Source organism: Etheostoma cragini, chromosome 18 (genome assembly GCF_013103735.1).
Source record: "Etheostoma cragini isolate CJK2018 chromosome 18, CSU_Ecrag_1.0, whole genome shotgun sequence".
NCBI lineage: Eukaryota > Metazoa > Chordata > Actinopteri > Perciformes > Percidae > Etheostoma > Etheostoma cragini.
The window spans coordinates 16,862,544-16,889,451 of record NC_048424.1 but is presented as its reverse complement, the minus strand read 5'-3'; the positions used below and the strand labels follow the sequence as shown (position 1 = coordinate 16,889,451).

The 26,908-nt window shown below is 41.7% G+C and overlaps 1 protein-coding gene across 3 annotated transcripts in view; it reads right to left on the bottom strand.

The window, feature by feature from the left end:
* bach2b (BTB and CNC homology 1, basic leucine zipper transcription factor 2b) overlaps positions 1-26,908 on the bottom strand; it is an 81,076-nt gene that overhangs the window by 33,961 nt on the left and 20,207 nt on the right. The window contains exon 1 of one of the 3 annotated variants that reach the window (XM_034899973.1): positions 3,371-3,510. The exons of the other annotated variants lie outside the window; for them this stretch is intronic. The gene's annotated coding sequence lies outside the window, so the exon portion shown is untranslated. Of the gene's footprint in view, positions 1-3,370; positions 3,511-26,908 lie in introns of those variants that run through there. 3 annotated transcript variants of the gene reach the window in all.

Genomic DNA, 26,908 nt, shown 5'->3' with positions numbered 1-26,908 from the left:
GCCCTTGGAGCAGTACAAGGCGGCAAATGTCAACATGGATGGTGCTGATGATGATGGGGAGGTGAATGGAAGCCTTACCCCGAGTGTAAATTACCATGTACAGTTCAAATGAAAATCACTCTGCTTCATGACAAATGCAAGGAGAAGCATTTTCAGCAACAAAGTTCATTTGTAATGTACTGTCTTTGAATGTAACATGCAGATGATATTTTTGGAGGGGTTTCATTTCCTCCCAGGAAACTATCTGCTTCCCCATACCCCACATTAGTTTTTGTGGCAGTGTTGGTCAGTGTGTCATTGAACATATATCCATTAGTCTTTCTGACAGGTTTAATACTTGGTCCAAGATATTGCCATACTGCAATGAAATTTGATTCAAAATAGTACAGCAGAGACACAATGGGAAGCACAAAAACTAGATAATTAGATAGATAGATAGATAGATAGGTAGATGTAGGTGTAGGCCTGCTTGTCAGCAATGGATGAAATCAACTAAAATATGTGACATTGGATTTGGGACTCAAATTTGGCACTACCGAATTTATTCAATCTAGAGGACTGGCTCCCAGTTTATAGCTCAATCTCTGAAAATACTTCATTTCCCATACTGCAACTGTCTTTTTTTAAACCGTGTCTTTCTTTCAAACTTCAAGTCTCTGCTTTGAATCACAGGTGTCCTGTTAGTGTCTACATGTGTGTATCCAGGCTAAGGGAACACCATCACTGGCTATAAAATAAATGTATTCACTATATTCACTTTACAAAGTTTAAACATTTATGTTCATGTTTTAGATGGTACCAATATCCTGAAACATGTACATTGCATTGCAGAAACGTGTAAATGCTTCACTACAAGCATCAACAGGGATATTTAACTGGGGCCGGTCTATCAAATACCATTGCGGATGGACCTCCTAATGTTTATCAAATGTCTCCATGGCTATATTAATAATACAACACACACACACACACACACACACACACACACACACACACACACACACACACACATTGTTTGAGACACTGGGCTATAATAAATTCAATCATCCAGAATTGGTTGTGTAAAAATGTTGTAACTATGGTGAATGGACTGCATTCATATAACGCCTTTCAACCTTACCGGACAAAGGGCTTTACAATTTACCTCTCACCCATTCACACACACACGTTCATACACCGATGACTATAACTCTAAACCAAGGTTTGCTCTTTACAAATGATGGTTATCACTGTTATGTTGAACATTCAGTAGGAGTAGGTGGTTGTCTACACTCTCTCTGACCTCCTCAGCAGGAAACTGTTGCAAAACTCATTGAATAACAATACATATGCACTGTCATCCAGATTAAAAACCAGGTTGTTCTTGGTCACTCCTGACATTTTTTGATTACTCATTGTGTTTCTCATCTGCAACAGTCGGTATCCCAGACAAACAGCACGCTGTTCAGGCTCTATAATACACTTAAAGAACAGTCTCTATTCAGCAAAAACACTTCAGCCAACACTGTCAAATCACAAAGAAATGTGTTTTAAAGCAGAGGCCATTCTCAGAGGAAGAAAGGCTGATGTGTCTCTGCATCGCAACAAGTGATGCAGAGACACATCAGCATACACATCACATACTTAGGAAGTAACTGAGGAATGAATTCAACATCTGAAGTGGCTTGAAACATAAAAAGAGAACTAATCTGCCAGTGGGGTGACATTTTTCCACGTGTTCTAACAAACTTCAGCTTCAACAAGTTCCTTCACATTTTAAGGTAAGCATGAGGAATACGAATGTTGATAAGAAACGTCCTGCATTAATTAATAATGAATAATCCCTGAAGTCATTTCCTTTGTTTAAGCTTGAAGCCGAGCTGTTTTTTTAGGCTTTCCACGGTGACCACAGAACGTTCACTAACATCCATGACAGGAGTCCTCATCTCCACACTGCTAAGGACACAGCCCTTTAGAAGGTCACTGGGTTGCTGATATTGATCCTGATCATAAATGCATGGAAGCCACGTCTGAGAGAGGCTGCTGATGCTCACCAGGCTCTGCCGACTACATGCTGAGGAATGTGGAAGCATAATGAGAGTGTTTGGATTATTTTTGTCTTTACAATTGAATCCAAAATATAGGCCCTAATGAAATACATACACATCCCCAAAAAATGAATCACGTACAATAAAAGACAAGGTCCATCACACTCTGTGAATGCAGGATTTGAGAGGTACAGTTTTTACCATTGAAAATGGAAATTTCAACATAGAGGACACAGTCATCGCTGGCTACGGCTGGAGTTATTATGCTCAGGTCCATCTATAAATGGATCAAGTGATTTTTGCTCCAGATAAAAATCTATATTGTCTCTGTGTGCTTCAATTAGGGGACTGAGTATATGAACAATAATCAAATGGACTCTGGAAGAGTTGTCCAGGATCTGATTGAAATGGCTGACCCCAGGTGAGTCCCATCATGTGATGTCCTTAGCAACACCCAGGTCTATTGTCACCCAGGTTAGGGTGCTGCCGTGCTGTGTCCGTCCTGCAGGGCTCCTGCTGACATGGGACCGGCTATGAGAGCGAGCAAGTTTCCGTCTGCCTGGCCCAGAAACAAACCGGCATTTATCGGCAATCGGCCTAATTAACACCTGAGCTACTTCATCACTCAGCAATGGAAAGGTCCAGGCAGTAACCTCCACCACGTGAATCAATACTCATACCACCGGCAAGCTTTGCCTTTTAAAAGAAACCATTAATGAGGAGCACAAACTACATAAAACATCAAATACAGCTGGATTACATGCTAAGAAACTCATTATCGGAGCAGCCAAGATCTGCATTAAAAATGCATTGAGGCTTATGCCTTTGACTTGTAAACAAAACAAGAGTACGTGGTGAAAGCCTGAGTAAAAACTCTTGGGCTGGTTCCATCCCTGTGATTGACAAAAAGATCACTAAAGTGCAGAATTTGGACACACACAGTTAGGATCTTATAGAGCATGTTTGTAAGACATTATGGTGTCTTGCATCTGTATCACAACAACACTTAAAAAATTATTAATAGATGAATATTTTTAGATTGCTGACTAATCGCTCTTGAAATATCTGCTCACTTTGAAGAACAGAATTAAGACTAACACCAAAGAACGCCAACCAGAGCTACGGTTCTTTCTGTGGCCACATTAGTTTACATACTATAGTATGCTATCGAGGAACAGTTGCATCGCTGAAATGCAATGGAATCTGTTTCACGCTACCTGTTGCATAGAACCAGTCTTGACTTTTAAATCTCAAGAATGATCTTTTAATTATTCAAAGTCCCAGAAAGAAAGAAAAATGATGAAGCCTTGAAATGGCCAGCTGCACGCGTATATTGGCATTACCTCAGAAAGGCATCAGCAGAGATCCAGTCATCTTGTTATTCCAGCTCTGACAACTTTCTAATGTCTCTCACTGTATATTACCGACAGCATTGAGCCTATCAGTGCCTGTGGGTGGTGAGTATGACTGAGCAAGTGAGGTATGTGTGAGTGTGTGTGTGTGTGTTTGTGTGTGTGTGTGTGTGAGAGTGTGTGTGTGTGTGTGTATGTGATAGTTGTGTATGTGTTTGTGCGATGGTATGCCAGTGTATTTTTGGGCCCTGCCTGCTTAAATGCAGCTTGCATGAATCATGACTTCCCACATAGTAGGTTAGTGAGTGGGGTGAGTCATATTGCTGTCTTATATGGTAACATGCTGCACATGTGATAGAAACACTGGGGTTATCTATAGACTGGGCTCACTGTTTCAAATGGATCTCAGCTCTGTGTTGGTCTTCAGCTGATATTAGAACTTAAGCTCCTCTTAATCTGACAACAAATGTTTTTGATATTTGTGAATGTGATATTCAGTTTTGAACAGTCTGCTGTGACTCAACATGTCTCAGAGCCATTTGTTTTTTATTTGACACCGCTTCAGCCCTAAAATGTAAATACCACAGCAGCCAAACGTTACGTTAATGTGCAAGTCACCACAAAGGACAAATATAGACTTTGACAAAACCTATAAGTAATAGCAGATGCTTATTGCATTTTCTACCTCATGCTCGATATTCACACTGACAGTGATAAGGTACACCTGCTAACACAATACTCTGTTTGTCTGAACCTCTTCCTGTGCCATTGGCTGAATCAACAAGGAAACAAGTGAGATTTCTGCAGACACCTCAAACTGCAAGTACAGAGAACCACCTTACCGAATCACCCCGAAACAATCACCGCCGATCAGGATATGTGGGGTGTTTTCAGCAGCCAGAGAAAGAGCAGGTCTTGTGCTAATTAGGCCAGTGAGTGGCAGGCCAACGGGCTGCTAGCACGAGTCTGCCCAAGACAGGATTATGTGCTGCATTATTAATGGGGCCGGTAGGAAATAGTTACAGTGAAGATTGGGGGGCAGGGCTGAGGTGGAAGCCTTTTATTTCAAACGTTAAATTTGTGCATTCAGTTGAAATTCAACCGTCAATTTTGTCAAAAAGCTCTCACTCACAGCACTCATGGAAAAAAGGCAAACGGAAAGTCTCCCCACAGGAAGGAGTTGACACAGAGGCATCGCCCACGTCAATACCTTCAAAAACAATGTCTGTACCCGTGTGTGTGTATATGTGTGTATGTGAGTGTGCAAAACCAAGAGTGTGTGTGATCATGTGTGTATGAGAGGGGGCTGGAAGGTATAACATCGTTGAGAAGGTAAAGAAAAGCACTTTTTCACATATTGCTCCTGCGTGTGTGACATCTAAAGTTTGAAGAATAAATGCAATACTGCTCTGGTGTTGTATATTTACTGTTGTAGCAACATGCATAAATGTGCAAAAGCGGAGCAATGGCATCCAGCTGAGATCAAAGGGCCGCAAAGCCAGGCTGTGAGGAAGATGACAGACAACATCTACTGATGGAACTGATTGTAATACACCGTTGACGAGCACAAAGAGAAGTCCAACATGTCTGCAAATTCCAACTCTTTCTCGTTTATTAGTGTGTGCTGTTGTCACGTATGCGTGCAGGTGTGACTGCTGTGAAAGACCACACAGGAGAGCAGAAGGCCATGTGAGGAGTTCCTGTCTTTCAGCCATTCACCAACAAGATTGCTTAACAATGCACCTTGCAGTTCTTGTTTTCTTCCTTTACGAAAAGGGTCAAAAGGGCTTACTCTGCATACAGCTGTCATTCGTACTGGATGTTAACAATGACACCAGCATTTCTGACTATATACATATGACTATAAAATGTGATCAATGTGATTCGAGGAATGTGTTGCACTCAATGACGGAGGAACACACAGCACCTGAGATGGACTCTGGAAAACAATCCGAGAGCCGATCTGAAAGAGACTAAGAGATTACATTAACATACTATACGTTTTCCCCAGTTGTGTTTATTTGGATCTCTTCAGGTATTTTCATAATGATACACAGACTGGAGAGACATGACTCTAGCAGACCCAGTTAGGCTGACCCAGCGCCATGCTGTTCCTGTCTAGCTCTTAGATGAGACAAACGGCTCTGTTATTACAGTAGAGTACCTAAAGATGATACTTTTAAATTACATTTTCACGACTGAAAGTTGTTAATTCATGGAAACTTCATGCATGCACCACCCTCCACTCCGGCCTCCCCCTCACAACGGGTCTGCAGCACAGGGACGCCACACATCTTGAATTGAAAAAAAAAAACACACAGCCAGTGAAACAATCTATGTTTTCTCCAAATGAAGTACTAGATGAACATATTTACTAGAAGATACGCGTAAGCCACCAAGCATCAAGAGTTTGCATGGAATGCTTGGGCAGATTGGGACTCTTGTATCTATAATCTCTGATCAAATACTTCCTCATATTTCAACAAAATCTGAACACAGACAGGTTTGATGTTAAATGAAAACAAGATGTTGTAAAACATCAAAGTAAGATGTTGAAAGAGAATAATGTTGGTGTTGTAGAGGTACCAAATCTCAGGTATTCACTTATTGAAATCTCCCATGGGTGAATATAGGCAACACTTTGCGTGGATCATTTTTGACGTTTGAAATACTTGTTTGGCAAAGAAAAGACCTAACTCAGTGTTTCTGAACAAGCTTTGTTGTCTGAATAGAGCCGTTGACTGTCTGTTACAGTTAAAAGCTCCATTAAAAAGGTATGGTAGGATAGTGGACCTTGAGATTTGGTTTTGCTCCTAAAATCCCCCATGACATCTGTGCAACTAACGGAGTACTGAAATGATTCTTTAAAAAAAAAAGGAATTATCACACAAGAGAGTCAAAGTGACAACTGAGATGAATAAATATGCAGTGTATGGACTCATCATCTGCCAGACAGCAGGAGTTTAACAGATCAATGTCTGCAGCATCACAAGAACACACAGAGTGATATTGGTGCCAGTGTATTGTGACATGTTGCAGTATCAATGACCCCAGTGCACACAACCTCAGGAGTTGCGGCGCTCGTCTCTCTCTGTGGTTGCTGTAACCACTGTGCTCATTTCACAGCATTTGGTGAAGCACCACCACCTGACTTGTGTGCAAGGGTTTGCAGGTTTCATAGTTCATTCAGGGCAATCATAAGTCAGCTGATTTTACTGATTCGAACGTAGGTACCTACAAAGGTTCTGTAGGCCTCATGTGACTGAGAGCTACAAAATAAGATAACAAAAAGAAGTCACAAATTCAGGACTGTTTCATTCAAACACGTGCATTTAGAGGAAACACTCTCCTAATAGACAAATTTCATAATATATTTGGTATTATTTATTTTACCAGGAAAACCTACCTATGGAAAATCAGAATCTCTTTTACAAGGGAGTCCTGGTCATTCAAATGATCTACTATAAAGTATCAGAGCAGAGCATCATGCTTCATATATTAGTCAGAGATGTCAACGTACGCCAACACAAGCCCGGACTGCTGAAAATCAAGTCACAGGGCACAGAATGAAAGGTTATGGTTTCAAGTGTGCGTACATGTGACACAGAGTGCGGTTTAGTGGCTTTTGGGCAGCAGTATTGATGACTCAACCTGAGAAGAGAAAGCAGTACTTATTTGTTGGACACCTTCGCACGCTCAAGCATCACAATCAGTCACAGTGGAAATATTCGCAGGGAGGAGGAACTGCATCACCACTGAACACTTCAAATGTCTGGTTCCAACTGTAAAAACATTCCACAATGGCCCAAAGGTTAGCACTGTGGCCTCACAGCAACAAGCTTGTGGGGTTGAATCCAGGTCGTTCCAGGTCTTTCTGCGTGGAGTTTTTATGTTCTCCCTATGTTTGCGGGTGCTCTGGTTTCCCCCACCATAAAAAAAAAATGTACTAGGTCAGTGCCCTTGATCAACCTTTCTTGTGTCATAGGCCGGCAGAGAACTTGTTCACACATGGGTGGGCCAGCTGTGTCATGCAGCCATTAGAGCAATCTGGTAAACAGTGTAGCAATCTGACTATTAATGGGTGGACGTTTGCACTGCACTGCAACAGTAACAGTCTGGGTGAAGAAACCCTGACGGCTGCATCCTTATACACACCAACACGTCCAAGTGAAAGGCCACTGCTCCAATAAGTCTGTCTCAGTCCTGGCCCAGTCAGTCATTACTCAGAAGATCAATATTTATCTCTGGGATTATTGATGTCTTCTTGATTAAAACACTTAAATGTAACACGATCAAGGAGAAAGAGCACAGAGGGCAGTAGCAGGCTGGTGGTTCTGGAGGGCAGGAACCTGAACTCACAGCTCAGCAAACACACTGGTATGTATAGGGGATGACAATTTTCTGAGTGATGTGTGATTGATTTTACCCTCACAGCTGAAAATGACTAATCCAATAATCAGTTGAAAACACCATATCTATAGGAAACACACAGCCAGCCAGAGCTGGACTGTTTATTCTCACATATTGACCCTCTTCTGATGAGTTTGGGTTGTTCTCACACAACAAAAAAGGAGCAATGACACAAACAGAAACACTCAACAGACTCTTTGTTAAATATCTGATTCATCATCAAGTGCAGTCTTTTTAGTGACTGCAGCTTCTGAGTGCCATGTGTTAGTGTCATTATGGCTGAGGACAGCAAGGTTGAATGACCAATCAGCTGCCAGATGTCTATCCACCTTCTTATACAGACAAACCGTTATTAAAAGCAGAGCACCTTGAAATGCCAGAAGCCATTTAGTGTTCATCTGCTGTAAGTCGTTTTCTGCATGTAGGTTTCCGTTTCAGAGCAACCCTGAACAGGGTCATCAGGGACATTTTTATGCTCTGGTTTATTCCAGAGTGAATCGTACAGGAATTAACATAACTCATATGCAAATGTAACTATTTCAGATTTGGAACCATGCATCTTTCCATCACAGTCAAAACGTGTTCTGCTTGCTGCAATGATGTAAACATTTGTCGTATAAATGGATCAAATGACTGTATCATGTAAAAAGAGTTGCTCTTAGGGACGAGCCTAGAGAACCACGTTCATGTCATATTGTTCAGACCTTCCTTATGAACAGCCAAGTGGGAACAGCTGAGTCAGACATATTGAGAATTTCCGAACGCTAGAATATCTCCAAATTGGCATAAAAACTAATGAAGTATCAAGAAACCTTGCACTCGACTCTGATATGGTCAATGTGCTAAATTTCTTCTTCCTATTTTGTATTCTTCAGGCTTCATACAGTCAATTAATGAACAAATAATCCAATTCACTGATAATGAAAATGATCATTAATTGAAGCCCTCATTTGGTGCTCCAGCTGCTACTACCAGAAACACTGTGCTACAAAGAAGAACTGTTCCAGGAGAAACCTACATGAATGTACTTCTATACTACTTTAGACTCTTCATTGAACAGGTAGCAGAAATAGCCTGTGTCTCAAAGGTCACTCTCCCCTGCCCCTCTCACTCAGCCTTAAGCCAAGTGCAGAGCAAATATGAGTGACAGAGGAGGCCAGCCTTCCTCTCAGATCAGCCTGTGGAAACCTCTCGGGAGAATATGCAGACGTAAGCTGCTGCTATTTACGCATGAGTGGCAGCGTTGGCTGAAATGAAAGGTTGCACGATGGTCTGCGGGAGGACGTTGTTGTTTCTAGTGGCACACATTTCTTGGAAGGCATGATTGATGTACATCTCTGCTCGAGTGTCCTAAGTATTTTGGCTCGTCTGTGGCTGTGCAGCTGCCACACAGTGGACGCGGCCTGTGAGAGTTTCACTCTTAAGCTCTAAACAGGGCTAAATGGTAATTCTTTATCCTGCCGCTGCTTCCTTACCGAGGTCAACCTCTCTGTACACCGCAAATTACTTGCAGAAAGGCTGCCAGAAGGGGCTATTTGTTTATGGGTCAGACTGTCTGTCATAAGAGACTATTTTTAGCTGCCTAATCCTAAAAAATGGAGTCATAAGGGCCTGAACTGGCCAGATGACAGAATAAACATAAAAAGCTTCATGTCAAAGAGCATACTAGGTTTATGTCTAATCTGTCATTATTCTTGCCCTTTCAATTTCCATTAGGCAAAAAACACAAATCTTTGCATCATGCAGTTGTGATTATGAAAAAACATATACATATCAGCCTTACTATGGAACATGAGAGCATTTCTGTAACTGCAACCATGATCATGTATGATAAATTCAAGCTACAGGAGGAAGAGCTGAGCCACCAGTGTTAACAACAACAGCTTCTATATGGAGAGCATCAGATGAACTGGTTTCAGGACTGCTGGACATGTCTCACACAGATCCTGGACATTCTGCTCAGCTAAGCAGTAACTGTGCAGCTAATCGGCTGAGGTGGGCGGGGACAAACACAACAACACACAGACTTCGTGAACTCCCCCTTTAAGCTTTTATCAGGAGCAAACACTACTAACTGTCTGGAATCCTGCAGATGCTAACATGGAGAGGCTGGGCTTGGCCTCAACGTCTTGTCCTTTAATAACTTTAAAGCATCGCTCTGGGACCTGTTGGTTATTATATCATCATTGTCTACCATTATTAGAATACACTGCTGTGGCCCAATGGGCAATCCACAACAAAACCATATGATGCATGTTGTTTTCAATATATTTACACATGGTGAAAGATACACCTTCTCGATTAGTCTTTTTTTGTCTTTCAAGGTCTTCTTTTCTGTCTTGAACATAATTACAGGTTCTTTAGTAGTTATTTTACTTGATCACACAATTAAGTATAACTAAGGAACATATCTGATATTAAAGAATAATTTATGACAAATGTAGTTGTTTTTAGGACTTCTTTCAAAGGCTGTTGCTGAGGTCTGGACAGACAGGTACATCGCTATGTCAGAGTCAAGTGTCCTGCACATCCAGGCAAGCAAGCTGGAAATAACTTCACAGGGGAGCAATAGTGAAGATCTCGTCCAAAATCTCAATATGATCTAATGTAAAGCCAGGCAATGACTCACTGGCAACATGGGCTCAATAACACGTCTGCCTCAGCCCCTCGGTACAGTGTGAACTTCATCTAGTAAAATGTCATTTTCTACATCTCATCATGCAGAAGCATTGATCAGGACCACTGATCCATTAGATCCATCAGGACCACTGATCCATCAGATCCATCATGACCACTGATACATCAGATCCATCAGGACCACTGATCCATCAGATCCATCAGGACCACTGATCCATCTAAAGAATTCATCTAAAATCTAAGATCTACAATCTGAGTAGTGCTGCTTACTAAGACAAACAGAAAATGTCATCAATCATGGTTGAACACAGTTGACTCGGACTGTCGTTTATAGGTCTTGGGGGTTTATTTGTCTGTTTCTTTAGCAAGGGCCGAATTTGGAAAATTCTTGCTAGTATGTTGGCTAACTGGTTTAGGTAGAACTGAACTCAGTTCAGGGCAAGGTGGACTTTTGTACACTGGTTGTTGCCATGCTTTCTACATTTTGTTGATTTTTGCATTGAGTCAAGGGTCTTAGTCAAACTGAACACAGTTTACTGAGTGAAGCATACCGGTCTGCATTGATCACATTCAGCAGTCACTCCTTCTGAGGGAGGAAGTTAGCCACACACACATGGGTGCGTGCGTTAATCAGGCTTACAATCTAGTCATGACACAGGCTTTGGAATAAAAAGATTCAGAGATGCATTGGAGACTCAAGTTGTATTTAAGGTGAGAAAATGAGAGACTTTACTCGAGACTGAAGGGTAAGAATTGCTTGTAGGTCAAGAGACCAGAGACTTAACTTGGAATTGGTCCAGAAGACTTTAGATTACCTCTTAACTGTTGTCTGAACTCCACAGGATGGGTGTTAAAGTGCTATGTAGAAATGAACTTTTGGTTTATAATGCTTTCTCATGATTATAAATAAAAACAAAACTGAAACATATTTGTAGTTTTGCTTTCTGCAGCTCAAAAAGATAACTATGCAGATAACAATATTATGGTTTCAGACAAAGTATGAGTCTTCTATGGAAATGATTAAAGTCATTTATCTGAAGGTTGTTTTCCCCTTTTTTCTTTGTTAGTTATAACTAGGAAAACATTTGTTAAAATGTTAAAGATTTTAGATAACCTTTGTTTAAATTTTAAATGACAATATTTCAACAGTCTGCAAGTGTGCTCTTGTCCCTAGTTTCATAGTGTCTAAAATACCATGGACATATTTCTCTGCATAGCTGAAGGAAAGCAGTTAAAAGGAAATTCCTTTACATTCAAAGGCTTAGATACATCTGCCTACAATTCGGATTAGCTTGTATGTATAAGTTTTATTGCAATTAACTGAAGGAACTGTTGAACTGTAACTCTGCATTTGTCATAAACGCTGTTCTAAGAGATTATTCATTGATTATGAAGTAGTACTGCCAGTGGGACAAGTCTACAGTCCTTAGTTGTGTTTTGGGGCAGCGTGTCTGGGATCTCGGCGCATGCACACAAGCTTCAGCATGAGCACAGTTTACAAGCGTGGCTCACCAGTGTTTCTGGTCCTCACTTGCCTCATTTGGTGGACAGGACAGCCATCCTTTCTTTATGTTGGAAAATTAGCTCACCAAACTGACAAATCCTGTTTTTTCTTTTATTTAAAAAAAGTGTTTCGGCACTCATTAGTGGATACAACATATTGGTAACATGGAAGATGCAATAAGATCAGTTAGACCCAAAGTGATGAACTTTTCTCACCTGCAGCTCGCAGAACTTGTTAAAGCCCCAGCCAAGATTTCACCTGTCAGGACAACAGCCAGAGTGATTCATGGTCCGTTCATCATCCCTCTGCAGACTGAAGGTGATTTGAGGGAAGAGCTAATGTCACATAACTGACAGTTGTTGTTTTGCCTCAAAATTACTTTTTCCAAAAGATACATTGTGAGCTCTTGCTTTCTTTGCTTGGTAAATTGACAGTCACACGGCCAACAAGATATCATTTGATGGTTTATGTGAGAAGCTGACTGAATTTGAACTCTTTCACATCCTGTTCGACTGTCGTAATCTTGTTTCTTAACAGTTGCTCAGACTCGTCACAACAAACTGTGTGTGGCGAGGTGACAGGAGGCGGGAGGGATGGGGGAGGAGGGTGGGGGAGGTTCTGGGCTACAGACGAGACTCGTAAACAGCTCACAAAGCACCGGGGTTGGCGTAGGACATACATCCCCTCCCATTCTTCCACAGACACACACACACAGACACACACACAAACTGGAGGTGGAGGTGGTGGGGGCATTTTGACTCTATTTCACTTCCCCATTCCCACCGAGGCAGAGCCGTGCAGGGCCACACACATGTAGCTGGGATGTGAGGATTACTCAGTATGAGCAAACATAAAGAGACCAGTCAGACTTGTTTGCACTGTTTCATTTATCATACATAAATATCAATACCATCCATGGTGTTAACCGACATGTTTGGGTTGTAGGGAGGTTGTTTTTGCACTTTATGGTGGTTTTTCCTAATGTCTGTACAATATTTCCTACTGCTATGTATTTTTAACGTTTTGACTTCCCGATTTAATCTATTTTTTATTTGTTATTTGTTGTGTCAGTGAAGCTTGGAAATACAACAGTGAACTGCATTTTCCAGCCCAGTCATCCCATCCCATCATAGTTATGTAGCTGCCATGCACAGATATTGTAGCAACTTTGGCTTTGGCAGTTTATGACTGAATCTTCTCACAGTGTACGTTTGGATTTATCATAGCAACAAAAGCACATGGGTAATTATTAACACAATGAAAGCTGCATCCCATTCTGCAGATGTCCTCTGGCATGGCTTACTGGAATGAATCCTTCTCTAATGCTAACAGCTCCACCTGTGCTGCACCTGCTCTGTTGATAACAGGAGAGCCTTCCTTTCTTTATGTTGGAAAATTAGCTCACCAAACTGACAAATCCTGTTTTTTCTTTTATTTAAAAAAAGTGTTTCGAACTCATTAATGGATACAACATATTGGTAACATGGAAGATGCAATAAGATCAGTTAGACCCAAAGTAGTCTGGATCAACGGAAGCACAATTCCAGTATATAACCTGATGCAGCGGCTGTCCCTCCCCTTCCTCTCTCTGTGTGTTGCCGTTCTCAAACTCTGTTCTCAAACTCCGTTCTCTTTTGGAAACAACTAACTTTGAGCTAGTGAGCTAAATGCTGAAAATGTCAACTTTTGAAGAAGATGTGGACGATGCAACCAGGCAGTCCCGCTTGATTCTTTCAGGGAATGATTGTACAGATTGACAAAGAATATGCCGGGGGCATTTTATTTCCTATCCCAGAATGCATCTGTGTTTTAGCCGGACCTTACTCCACAGCGCTGTGAAGACAGAGCTGCCAATGCCTAACTAGGCTCAAAGAGACAACCAATTAGATTTCCATTTGTATGGTTTTACACATCCCAAATGTGTGCTAACCTCAAAAGACTTCTACGCCTAATGTGTACTGGCTTGTGACTGGATTAACACTTTCATAAATGCATGCAATCAATAAACACACTTATATTTGATACATTTAACTTACTTACTTCTAAATGTTCAAATGCTTATTTAAAAAAGTTAACCAAATGTACAGTGATTTCTTGGAACAGCCACAGCAATGGGATCACCTAGTGTCTGAAATGCCTCACATTTCTAATCTGATTGTATCATTTTAAGAATACAGTACTGGCCTCTTGCATCTCTCACTCCTGCACACACACACACACACACACAAACACACACACACACACACACACACAAACACACACACACACACACACACACACACACACACACACACACATACACTCACAAACACTCATACACTCACACACTCACACACAGAAGAATGCTCTGAAGTCTGAACCTTTTTTTTCACTGGGCCTCTGAGTCATAATATGAAGGAGGAAGCCAGGCATGAGTCAGAAATGTTCCACAAGGCTAATAGTACATCTGAGTGCTGCATGAATGGCTCTCAGGAACTGTTTGTCTCTTGACACAATAAATAAGTCCAGTGACGAGACTGAACTTGCTGTCTGGTGTCTTTCCTCAATACAAACTACTCTGGATAAACCCTGATGGTGCAGAATTTACTGCCGTTAGAAAACAGAGGTTTCCTGAGGTGAACTGCGTGCCTGTCTGACCACCTCTGATGACAGCACACTCTAATTCAAATACAAAGCACATGCATTGGGTCTGGCAACCCTACGCCATTTTCTGCACAAAAATCTTTAAAATATATATAGGGCTCACTCCACAGCCAGTCTTGAAATTCTGCTCCATGCCACAAATTAATTGGCTTTGCAGATGAAAGAGACATTCATTGTTACAGTGAGTGCTAAGTGCTGAATTGAGAGGCTTAGGGGAGCAGCGTCACATCAAAGCTCCACCATTTACAGTGGGTATCCCCGCTCCGTTGAGAGGAGCGCAGATCGCCGTGAGGGGGGGATGAAAGCCAGATATCAATTCAAGCTTTGACTCAAGTCGCTCTGTCCCTCTCACACTCCACCTTACACATAAGAAAGCGTATTGTTCAGCACCAGCGGGATTCATGAGCTATTAATTTTAACTGAAGGATAATAGTTAGACTATAGCAGCTTTTCTTTGGCGCCACACATCCAACTTTATTTCTGCCTCCAGATCAGATATATCTCTGAGAAAGCTGTCGTCAGACAGAACGTTGATATCGCGTTTGAAAAAAAAACAATATCATCTATCATGGCATCTTTGATTTCGGTCTGGAAACTAAAACACTTGGTTAGAGCTAGAGAAAGACTGTGGTTATGGTTTCAAAGAAGCAAACTTTAACTTCTGAATTTGTGCACTGCACCATGTGAAGGGATGCTGTGCCAACAAATCAAACAAATCCTATTAGAACAATTAGGATGGATCTCAAAATGAACAGACTAACAGTGCAGTTGTTAGTGCCTTCTCTCGAGCACCAAATGAATCTATCCTCTCTATACACAGGTAAACTGACAACCAATCACAGGGCTTGGTTGGGATTGTGCTGAGGTCCTCCATGTTTCTTTATCTGAGTTGTGGCTACAGGTTAGAACACTGTTACTACACAGGTGATTAATGGAATAGCAAAACTTTACATTTCAGTCTAATTTGCTTCAAGCAGACACAGATTATAATTGAATTGCATTATTTTTATGTAAAATTTACATAATTATACATTTGAAGACAGTTTTATTGTATAGTTAAATTTAAAAGTTCCTTTTTGACCAAACATTGATAATCTTAATAAATGTGTCCAAAACAGTTTGAAAGCCGAGGTGCACAGCTTTTGCCAGAACTTTCAACTGCATCGTACAGACTTCTTCAGAGGATTGAGTGTGCTCTGCTTTTCACTGAGGGACAGCAGCTGATGTGTTTAAAAGTTAGTAACCAACCTTGGGTTGATAGCAATTTGTCAAACTATATATGTTATATCTAACGATGTTTATTTGCTTTAAAGTACAATGTGTGAGCTAAATAAAAGTGTTGTTGCTGTAGATTGATCCACTCACTATTTTTCCAATTAATGATCCATCACTGGTCGATTGACTACTCAATCTGAACAAAAAGATCAGTTATTTTGATGAAAATCATGACGCTAAATACAAAAAACACAATTACCATGCTACTAACTGTACCCATACACCTGGATCCCTAATTCAAAGTGACAGGTATTCTGTTACTGTCAAACACTTGACACTAGAAGGTCACACTCCACGCATTACCCCACATCATTGCTGTCCTAACAAACAAAGTGTCGGATGACAGGACTCAATATAATGCAGAAATTGTGCACATCAGCGCAAAACTGAAATTCTTACAGAGACACAGGAGGCTTCATCAGCAGATCAGCAAACTAGGTGATATCTCAGTCTTTCTCTTGAGGTTAGGCAGTGTAAAGCTGCACCGGCTCAGGCGTTCATCTTAAGAGATGAGCAGCATAGACTGCCAATGGCATCACTCACTCACACCTACTGTCTGATTTTAGAGAGGAGGAGGATGATTCCTACCTTCTACCTACAGTATTCCGCTGCTGCATCAACCACAGGGGTAGTGCAGCCACCCATCATGACTGCGTAGGGGAAAATAGTACAATGGAAAAGTGACAGAGAGCCTTTGCATCATCTGCGGATGGAGTCAGGGATTTCATGGCAGCTATACCAAGGGACAGATCTCCTTAAATTGCCTAATTAGCAGTAAGCATGTAATCAGCTTTGCAGGTATTTAGTCAAAAACTATAGTACTGAATGAACGGAAATGTTAAACTCATGATTAAAGGTCACTAGACTAGTCTTGAAGGTGTCTGTAAAAGAAGATTTCATGACCATCCATCAGCAGCTGCTGGGATATTTCACTCAAAATAATGTTAACCTCATAGTGGTACTACACACATTGGAATACAGATGTTGTGCCAATCCATGATGTGTTAACCCTGAGTTGCTGTTGATCACCAAAGACATCTCAACCAAATGTCATGGCAGTCCATCAGGTATTTGTCATAAAATGTCACTTAAAATTAAACGTGTCAACGTCATGGTGATGCTAATGGAAAAGTCAGAGGCTCAGCAGTCATTAGGATTCTTCCTCTGATGTCTCAGAATTTCCTCTGAATCCATCCAGTATTTGTCAAGACCAAAGTGGTGGAGCAACCACTAAACAGAGCCATTCCACAGCCACAGAGCTGAGGAGTATAAAATACATTTAGGAGAAAAATCTATTTGTGGTATGCAGGGTGGTGATTTGCAATAAGGTAGTTATGAATTATAGAAAATATGTGTATAGTATCAGCCTTTTTCTAGTTAATAATACAGTATATTAATTTGGTTGCTAAGCACAGGTGTTACTTTTTTCTTTCATCAAAATTGTGCATACTCCATTCGGTAACCAGACACTTGCACACTTCCTCAGTGGGAAAATAAAAGTTGTAGTAAACTCCTGAGGCGTCAGTGAAACACCATCCACATGGAAGACTACTCAATCACCCACATAAACCGTCCCAACAGTGATTTAATTTACAATCCAATAAAAACGCTGCGCGCCAGAGTGAAATCAGGGCCGTCAGCGCCACAAACCACTAAGACGCGGTTGTATTTAACCACTGATCGAACAGGTCTCCTGGTCCCGTGGACCAGCACTTAGATGAGGTGGCCGTGTATGGGAGGCACAACAATGCACAGAGGCGGCCGGGGGGGGGACTATCAATGAGTTCCTTTCTCCCCGGGGAGCTACTGTTTACTCAGCACAGGGCGAGCTGGAGGGCAGCACAATGGTGTTGCTGGGCCTCTGCGCCTAATATTGATGTCATACTACTCATCTCCACATTATCCCTGCTATTGATTACTCTGATCTCAGCCTGGAGCAATGGGGAGCAACAACAAACACAGCTCTTTTTACTCCTCTGTCCTTTTCAACGCACTGACTCCCACATACTGGGAGAGAGAAACCGAGCCCATTCTTTGTTCCAGCCTCCTCCATGAATCCCCTGCACATGGTTCACGGTTTATCGATCAGAACCGGGTCAATGCTACTGAGATTCTAAAGTCCTGAAATGCACAATAACACAGAATGAGGCGAAGCTTTTCAACCCTCTTGGCTAAATTGGTTTTGCAGCAAAACAATCATTAAGAAGACAGTTTGGTCTTCACAAAGGATCCGGTTGTACTCATCATTTGTTTACAGAAAGCAGAGTCAGCCGCTCAAGAATATCAATCTGTTACTATATAACTTGTGTCACGTGTGATGATGAGTTTTTAACTCTGTGCAGAACCAGTTTGAAGATTGTGTATCATCATGCTAGCTGAGAACTAATTACTCACAGAGAACCTTCAGCTGTCACGGGCTTTACACTAAGTGGAAAATGTGAATCACCCACTGTAAATCTGCAACCCCCCCAAAAGATCAGTGGAAATGTAGGCAGGACCCACAACCCTCATTGTTTCCACATAGGAAAATGAACAGAAGTTTAACATTCATCAAATCAGACTGTATGACATCCCTGGGTGCAGAATATGCCATTTGATTTTAAGCATGATGAGTAACTGTATGACATTTAGAAAAGACATCTTTTGACACGTTACAAGACAGAAGGCAACACAACTTTATGTCAATGATCACAGCAAAACATTTTCCACTTCAGTCTTAGAGGGTCATTAATATTTATTACAACCTTGGTCTTATTCACTGATGGGGCTAGACACCAAAGAGGTCAGCTGATCAGACAAAAAACATCCAAAAAGTATTTATAAGGGTTGTACCAATGGGATATTACAACATAACAACTTGTCAACTTGGCAATTTGTGTATTGCATAAAGCACACAACAATACAATGTAGTTAAATGTTCGGTATTGTTTCCCAATCGAGTGTCCAGAAAATTAAAAGGGTTATGTCCTGATCTGGGTTCTGCAATATAAAATGACACGTAGTGTGAAAGAGGATTTCATAGATTCATAGACGGCGCAATAAGCCATGCATTGTAGAAAATATCAATTGTAAAAGGTAATTTAGTTCCACATTAGTCTTCCATAGCTTGATTTCCATTGCACTTAATTCCAGTTAAAAGTAACTTAGCACACCTACTCAAGTACTATGCTTCAGGTTAATTCTGAGGTACTTGCAAAACTGTTTACTAATGTTGCAACTTTATATGTATACTCCACAATTAAGATATGTCATAATTCAGCATTTAAATATGGTGCAATATTATTCAGTACATGCAACTGCCCAAATGTCATCTTGACCAGCTACGTAATGAAAATGCTTCTTACATGCCAATGCATTATCAATTAGAACCCTATAGTATAAAATAACAGTAGTATTCTGTCTCTGAAGCTAATCCTCATGTAGGTTTCCTTTAAAAACGTTTAAATGCAGGAGTTTTCACACGCAAAGGAGTGTTTTAATGTGTTATTTCTTTTACTCAATTGTAAAAAGGTCTTCAAAGGAGCTGATTTGTATTGGAAACCGACTTTATGGCTTGTTTTAATACTATAAATTGATGTGTTTGGACTTCTTAATAGCGTGGAAGTGTTGTTGTTGTGTTTGCAGTGTGAGATGAAGCTGTGTTGCTGATGCTCTCCGGTGGAACACGGCCCTGGCTCCGCTGGCCCTCCGCCTGGACGTTGTCACTCATTCAGCCCAGCCTCTGACATCAGCACTGCCCACCGGTATCTAAGGTTTCACATGAAGCAAGGTGTAGTAGAAGGATCATGTGTGCTCTGATGCCTGGCGGGTCACAGTATCTCCCAGAGCTAAAAATACCCGATCGTGTGTCCGCCTTCATACGTGTGCAGAGGGAAACCCGGAAAGGGCCAGCCGAGGCTCATAACTGATGTATTGATGAAGGAAAAACTAATTAGAGCCATCTTTGAGCAGCCCGAAGTGTGCCAGTGTAGCTGTCACCTTGGCAGCTTACTTGGAGAATTCCTTGGAGTTCTCTCTATCAGATCATGCCTCCATACGAGTTGCAATAGCACATCACATCAAGCAGATGTACTCCCAGCACAAACATAGTGTTGCCTTTTCTCCACAAATATACACCTGGTTAATTATTAACAGCCCTGAGAGTCTGCAGTCTAGCAGGCTAGCTGCCTGCACAACGGCCTGTCTTTCCTGATTGTATCTCTCAAGATTTTGTTATTCTGGGCACAGAGTCAACGATTGGCACTTCATCAGAATTTCTTTGGTTTCTAGTAAGGGGGGGAGGATGGGGTCACAGAGCAGTTAAACCGACAAACCTGGCTGATAGAGCAGCTAGGTGAACGAGTATGAATGGCGGGGAAAAGGCTGGCCTAAGGGGCTTGCTAGAAACAGATGTCAAACAGGAACTTGTGTGTTTAACGTCTCCTCTGCAGCGAGCTTCCTGGAGACACAATCTGCCTCGATGGGTCGGCCAGCAAACTGCTGCCTCATACTTTACCTCGGTCAGCCTGTGACCTACTTTCTGCTGGGACGTGGAGAGTCAAAACAAAAAGTACAAAAACAAAAGGCGCACTCGCTCCCTGGTTGATTTGGAAAGAAGGCTTTGTGGAATGTCTTGGGGGAAGTGTTGGGAAAGTGTCTATCTTTTCTAGCTGCTCCTAACCCACGGGCAAAAACACAGGCCAAGCTTAAACGTCTTCACAGGGAAATATGTGAAAAGTACTTGGAAAGATATTCAGTTGACACAAAAATAAGCATTTTAACATGACCACAGGCAACAGTAACTTTTCACTGAAGAAGAAGTGCTGGGTATGCCAGCATGGTAAGCCAGAATGAGTGGATAGGGAGAGATGAAGGATCACACTGTTTGAGTGACAGGTGATCTCTGAGGTGCAACAAACCAAAACCTACTCAAGTATGAAGTTTTACACAGACGTACAGTAGTGCTGTAGGGTTGACAATTGATTGGGTTGTCAACCCTACAGCAATCAACAATTGGGTTGATAATTTGTCTAAATGTTTCTCAGTATTTGTCTCAGAATGAGCCACCGCATATTTACGACTAAAGCAGACCTGAGTAAAAGATATTAATTTCCCGGTGAATCCTACTGGCTCAGACTGGATCTCCTAAACAATAAGAAGACAATTAAAAATGTAGCTAGTGCTAAAAGAATCAGTGAATTATTAGATGAGTCCGTTCACTTGTCACTTATGAGAAAACTACAAAACATTTAGTTGTGAGGATTTCAAGGACCAAACTATAGCTTCTATAACTCACACTCTAACAACTGATAACTGGACAGAATAACAACAGTGTTGTGAGACAGCTATTAATGATTATCATTATAATTACTGATTATTATTGCAGTATTAATGATTATCGTTATAATAAATACCATCAATTACCTCCTCCCATAATGCTTCTCTCACCAATCCTGTCTCTATCAACATGCTCAGACACAAAATCTGTATATTGCCATAAATTTTTGTTAATGGCTTTATTCAAACATGACAAGGCGATTACGGAAGGAGACACGACACACGCATTATTTGGCGCGGCAGTGGTGGAACTGCTTGGAGAACAGCAATGAGTGGAGGGATCCAAAGTGATTCAATAATGACCAAAGCGAACGTGAGGGAAACTGAAAAATAAGTCTTTATTCTTTAGACCTCCAATAGTGGTCTTTGCTTACCTTACTTATTTTTTCTATTGTAAATAATCTGATGGCACCCATAGTTAAAAAATAAGATATTAGGTTCCATTTCATTTCTGAGTTTGTGTAAATGTAGGATGTGATAGCGATGGCTCAGTACCACCGACATTTGTGTTATTACTCATGAGCTTTTTACCTCAACGCTTGCGGCTGGGGTCAGGTGGGGGTTGGATTAGGTCACCCGGGTGCATAGGCAAAGATGAAGACTCCAGCCAATGAGAAGCCAAGAAGCGGATTGTCTGTCATAGGATGGCAGGGGATGGGGGAGCAAACGAGCAGCATTAGAGTAGGTTAAAGAACAAAACAGAGAGGAGCGGGAGGGGGGGCTGGGCCAGACGATGGAAGTGGCTGACTAAGGCAGGGTTCACTCAGTTCAGCTAGTAAATAAGTGACTGACTGCTCCGAGTGCATTCCAAGGCTCCACCTCACCCTCCCGCCCAGCCTCTTCTCGGGGGGATTCCTGAGGTTTCTGGGGCTGTCAACGTTTCCAGACCCTGCTGCCGGCAGCTAAAGAAGGGCACGGCCCATTCACTTTTAGCGTGTTTGCTGCAGATGAAGAGGCCCGCCCTCCCCCCCTCCCCCCCTCGTACCCTAACAAAAACATCCTGAGGGTCCCAGTCAATCGGCTTGCTGCTGTAAATGAGCCCGCTCTACCAGAAACCTCACACATTGCTGGAAAAGACAACCCATTCATATAACGCACACACAAAAATTACTCTCAGGCCAACATGGCTGTCCGTTGTATCTGCAGATTAATGCACCCCTGAAGCCATGCAGAATCTGGACGTGGCACCATCTGCCTCGGCTTTTGATAATCACCTCAGCCAGATGGGTTAGCACGTCTTTAGGAAGCTTGTTTTCCTGCTCAATAAAAACGTGTGATATCAGGCCATGGCACAGAAATTGGCACTGCTTTTTTATCTAAAACGGAAAAGTGGTAACATTCAATGGCTTTGAACGATCCCAGGTAATAGGCTACAAGACTGCTAAGCGCTTCAGGTTTGAGAACCTATCCTGCCGACAAAATACCGGAGGGAAATATCTGTGAATGGCAGAAAGGTAATATCACTGTGAAAGAGGGGGGAACCAATCATATTTAGAGCGGTCTGTTCAGTAGGTAGGGCTGAGTTAATGACACATTACACAGCTCGACAATACAAAGAGCATTCTGAACCAGCAGCACTTTTAGTGAAATCAGAGTCTCAGCACATCTGCTCTTTATGAAGTCTTCATCTCACTCGGGTTTTTGCCACGTCAGCAAAAAACGATGCGGTTCTTCAGCTCTGCAGGGCAAATCATTTCATTTCTCTGATCAAAGTTGAAATTGGGGTTCTGCACTGCTACGCTCTGTATGAGTCAATGAAATGAATCGCTATAATTAAATTTATATAGAAAATAGCCAAGGTGAAAAATCGGAGGCATGGTAGCTTGACTGTTGGTAAATTTGCAGGTCACAGCCTGTTTTTTTTTTTATTTCAACCCTCAGCTGACAGCAGATGGGTTGTTTTTAAGTCCCTGTGTGGAGACGGGCTATAAGGCCAACATTCCTGAGCCGAGGCCTGAAATCCTGAGAACAGCGCCTGAAGTAAACTAGCTCCAAGACAATGGTGAGAGGTTGAAGGTGAGGAGAGTGGGGCCTTTGCAGCTACTAATATATTCCAAGGAGATTTCTAAAGTGTTCTGCCACCAAATGCCCCGCATAATGGTTTCCATGGAGATGGTTCCTCGGATCCAGGGCTGCGTTACAGAAACGAACCGGCAGAACAATGACCCCAGCTTCCACCATGTTACTGACCCTTTTTCAGCTGGCTACTTTTTCCGTTCTGTGTCAGAAGGTAAGCAAAAAGAAAATCTGCTTTTGTCCGTGTTCCGTTTCCATCGCTGCTGTTCCCATGGTCCATGGATACAGCCCCACACTTCCTAAAGCTTTTTCGCCAGAGGCATCCTTTCAGCCTACGCTCTTGACAACACAGTAGGAATTTGCATGCATCAATAGTTTGGAACAAAACAACATCCTTAACAGAATCCACAAGTCTGGAGACACACATCCCTTTGAAAGGGTCACTTCGATTTCACCAAGAGAAGAATAATTGGGAAATTTACATTATTGATTTGAAGCAGCACTCAGCCTTCTCTATAGTCTCTTATGAGTTGTTTATGAAGCTTTTTCAAAGATAATCCTTTTTTGCAATTTTGCATTTTCATAGTTAATTAACATTGAACTCAACAAGCCATAACATAGTACACAGCAGAAAGAGAACAGAAGAAAGGAAATAATATCTCTCTTCAGGGTTCTCCCATTGGAAGAACCCTGGTCACAGGCAACAAAGGCTCGATGCCACACAACATCAAATCGGGCTAAAGGATAGCAGCAAGAGTAGCAGTATTTATGTCATCCACTCCTGGCCCTTTTCACTGTCTGCAATGTCTCCTTGTGGAGCTGTGTTTACTCTATTTACTCACTTAAAGTGGATAGTGCAACACTGCCTATGATACCTTCCTCAGTTAGGGACTCTCTAGCTCCTCAATCAGCTCGAAACATCACTGGGTAACTCAGCTGGCACGAAGGCTACTTTTCCAGTACGCACTAGAACTCTGTTGTACAGCGATGACACACACAATATCAGAGTTGCGGTTTAGATCTTTTTTTCTTTGTATAAATGGAGCACCTCCGCTAATCCCCTTGTGATCATGCAGAGCAACATGGAACCATATAGCAAAGGCAAAAGTCACACATGCACAGACGGAGGATATACAGCCTCTTGACAGCTCTAACAGGAGTGGGAAGACAGCCTATAAAGGAATCTAAATAACACTTGTGCAGTGCTCATTAAAGTTGCCCTGTGTGTTGGTCATTAACTCTCTCCTCTTGTGTCACCTTCATTGCTCGAGGATGGCTGGAAGGGCTTGCCACTGCAGTGTACAGCCTTGTTTTCAACATGCTTACACAAAGACAGACTGTGCTGATTTATGTTCTGTGAGAGTGTTGCCTCTTTTTATAGCCTATAAAAATGATTAACCCAATAAGTGTCCTCTACTTTAATTCTACAACGGAATATCTCCCGTGTAAAAAAGCTGGTGTGTGCAAAGATAATACTGCTGTCAAAGAAGAAAGTTAAAGCAAACTAGAAATGAAATAGCTCTTCTTGGAGTGGATTTAACACCCAGAACGCATTGGGCATCAGTTCCACTGGCTACCAGCCATCGACTTAACACTGAAGCTGACAGTAGCATTCTATGCTGGTCCAACTCTAAAGTTAGCTCAGATTCAATTATTGATGCTAGATAGGCATGCTTTCTCTCTCTGTCTTTAGTTGCACAACAAGACAATGGGTCTACAGCCACGCTAGCGCCTTTGTAATTAGACACAGTTGTGCTGTGAGTCCTTCACCAGAAAAGCTGTGCAATGAGTAATAAATATATTTCTATAAATTCGCAGAAACAGGAAGGCTAAAGGTATGGGTAAAAATTAACTAAAAGCAGACAGGCAGTTTTTTTTTGGAGAAATCTGATCATAATCAGAAATAAGTAGGATGAATATGTGCAGTAGTCTATTTCTACCATCGAAATCAGCCACTATTGTCAAGCCTAATAAGCCACCAGGATTTATATTTCTTGTGGTGGCCTGTGGCATCGAGCGCAGCCAGTAAAAGAAACTGGATTTGTGATTCAAGAACGGAGAACTCAGCTTAAACCAAGGTCTGTGGACCATGTTGTGTTTCTGCAACGGTCAACTTAGGGCATGTCCAACATGTCAGGATAGTGAGTAGAACATGGGAACTGGTGATTGAATCTGCTAAATAGGCTGTGGTTAATTATGGTTTCAATTCATGTTTCTAAGTTACAATTGTGCAAGTAAAAATAAGGTACTGTGTAGTATGTTTAATCACGGGTCAGGTAACATGTAAGTTAAACACCGGTCCGGGCGGCTTGATAATTATGGGTAACTAGTCGGTTCAGGTTCTCTGCGGCTATTTGAAAAACTGGACCCATTGTTCTTTGAGCTACTATGAATACTGATGTCTTCATGCTAACATGCTAACAATGACAATAATAACATGGTGATGTTAAGTGGGTAATGGTTATCATTTTCACCAGCTTAGTTTTGCATGTAAGCATGCTACCATTTACTAATTAGCAATAACAAAAAAGTACAGGTGAGGCTGGTGGGAAAGTCATCCGATTTGTCATAAAGCAAAGTATGGAATAAAATTAAAAATGTGACCTCATGATAGCACTAGAGCAAAAATAAAGGGATCCCCCAAATTGACAATTCATGATGTGGTGAACATGAATGTCTGAATCACATTTCACAGCAATCCATCCAATAGCTGTTGGGACATCCCAGGACCAAAGTGGACAAATTGACTGACAATTTCATCCCAGAGTTACGCTGCCTGGGCGGCTAAAAAATAAAAAGGCACCACAATACCATCCCTAACCATTGTTCTATCCTGATGCTGAACTATACTGTAGAGGCTGCAGCAACACGTCAGCCAACAGCAGCCCAGCCTGGATCTATGGGATACTACACACACACACACACACACACACACACACACACACACACACACACACACACACACACACACACACACACACACACACACACACATTTTCTGCTTTTTGTCCTTACAGCTTTTCAGTTCATTAGATGACTACAGATTGTAAAAAGAAAACTTCCACTTACTAGCTTTTTCCTGGGCTTTCAACTGCAAGAATGAGCTTTTACACATAATCAATCACTTTTGGGATAATTCACTTATAATCATATACTTATGATGAATTCAATTATTATTATATTTATAGATGAAATGATTAATCAATTAACTGAAAAAAGAATCAATAGATTTATTTATTGTGACATAAATGATGAGTCCCAGTATCTCATTAGTCAGGTAAGAAATCTTTGATTGGTCTGCTGGCTCATACGGACCATGAGCCAGCAGACTCTCACCTCGCTGCATACTGCAACACTGCCATGCTAAATGCAAGACTGACATGGCAAAAGAGCTCCCTGCAGGGCAACTCCCTGCAAACATGCATCTGTGAGAGGAGCTGGTGGTCCACCGCATGGAGACAGCATGAGGAGAACCAGTTCAAACAGAAAACAACCAGTGTGATCATGCAGATTCAAAGGTCAAAGTTGGACTCAACTTGCCTCTTTTCAGTGTTTTTATTCTCCGGTGGTGGGTTTGTCTACTGAAAGGTCCCGTCTTGTATGAAGTGTGTCAGTGGTCCTGGGACGAGCGTACAGGCTCCACTTCCCTCCCCCCACTGGCACAACCAGCAGTATTAAAATAAATCTGTGCACACGTCCCACCCCACCATGCTTGCTAGACATTACCT